Consider the following 1,421-nt stretch of genomic DNA (forward strand, 5'->3'; position numbering starts at 1 on the left):
TTCCATGAGTGTTGATTGTGCATCCAAGCAAAATGAAGTCTTCGATAACTTCAAACTTTTCTGCATTTATCATGACATTTGTATTGACCCAGTTTTGAAGGTTTTCGTTTTCTTTACATTGTAGTGCAATCCATACTGAAGACTGGTCTTTGATCTCCATCAGTAAGCATTTTAAATCCTCTTCAATTTCAGCAAGCAAGATAGTATCAACTGCTGGATCATCTGCATATCATAAGGTGTAAATGCGTTTTCCTCCTATTCTTCTTCATATAATCCAGCTTCTTGAATTATTTGCTCAGCATACAGATTTAAAAATTATTTTGGAATAATACAGCCCTGGTGCATGCCTTTCCTGATTTTTAACTATTCAGTATCACTTTGTTCTGTTTGAATGACTGCCTCTGAGTCTATGCACAGATTCCTCATGAGCACAATTAAGTGTTCTGGAACAGCCATTCTTCATAATGCTATCCATAGGTCGTTATGATCCACACAGTCTAAAGTCTTTGTATAGCCAATAAAGCACAATTAAACATATTTTTTATATTCTCTGCTTTCAGCCAAGAACCATCTGGCACCAGCAATGATATCCCTTATTCCATGTTCTATTCTGATTCTGGCTTGAATTTCTGGCAGTTCCATATTGTTAACATTTTTTTTTTTTTTACATTTCAGACATCTTTATTTTACTACTCTTATGTCATGAATTCATAGGGAATAGGTTCTGACAGCTCAGGTTCCTTTCCATTGGTTTTCACAAAGTGTGCCTTTGTGGGGAGCGGACTGGCAATTTAGCTGAATCCAGTCAAAAGTCTCTTTGGCTTCCTTCTTTTTCTGATCATTTTCCTTCACTTGCTTCAAGAAGCTATCTTGGCTCTTAGAGTGTTTTATCTGCTCAATGCACACTTTAATTCTCCTGGCAAGAATCTTGCCCTTGACTTGCTTGTTCACAACAATGCTGATAGCATGCTGGGTCACATTGTAGACTCTTCCCATTTTGCTATGGTAACATTCGTGGGACATGCCTCTTTGGATTATACCCATTCCCTTAATGTCCACATTATTGCCTTTCTTGTAGATTCGAATGTATGTGGTTAAAGGAATGACCCCATGCTTTCTGAAAGACCTGGAGAATAGATAGCGGGGGGTGCCCCACCTCTCCCCCTGTGTGTTCATCGTTTTGGTGGATTATTGCAATATGGCAGTTCCAGCAGAAAGGAAATGTAGCTGTTTTTTTAAATACCTTCATAAATATTTTACTTGCATGTGATATTAATGATACTGTTCAATGATTTCCACATTCCATTGGGTCTCCTCTCTTTGGAATGGGCAAAAATATGAATCTCTCCCAATTGGTTGGCCAGGTAGCTGTCTTCCAAATTTCTTGGCATAAATAAGTGAAAGCCTCCAGTACTGTATCA

The 1,421-nt window shown here is 38.1% G+C and overlaps 1 pseudogene; it reads right to left on the minus strand.

Annotated features, from left to right (window-relative positions):
- Positions 1–695: 695 nt before the first annotated feature.
- LOC102816824 lies at positions 696–1,176 on the minus strand (annotated as a pseudogene).
- Between the last annotated feature and the right edge of the window lie 245 nt (positions 1,177–1,421).

The sequence above is a fragment of the Chrysochloris asiatica genome, unplaced genomic scaffold (genome assembly GCF_000296735.1).
Source record: "Chrysochloris asiatica unplaced genomic scaffold, ChrAsi1.0 scaffold00024, whole genome shotgun sequence".
In the NCBI taxonomy this organism is placed as follows: Eukaryota; Metazoa; Chordata; class Mammalia; order Afrosoricida; family Chrysochloridae; genus Chrysochloris; species Chrysochloris asiatica.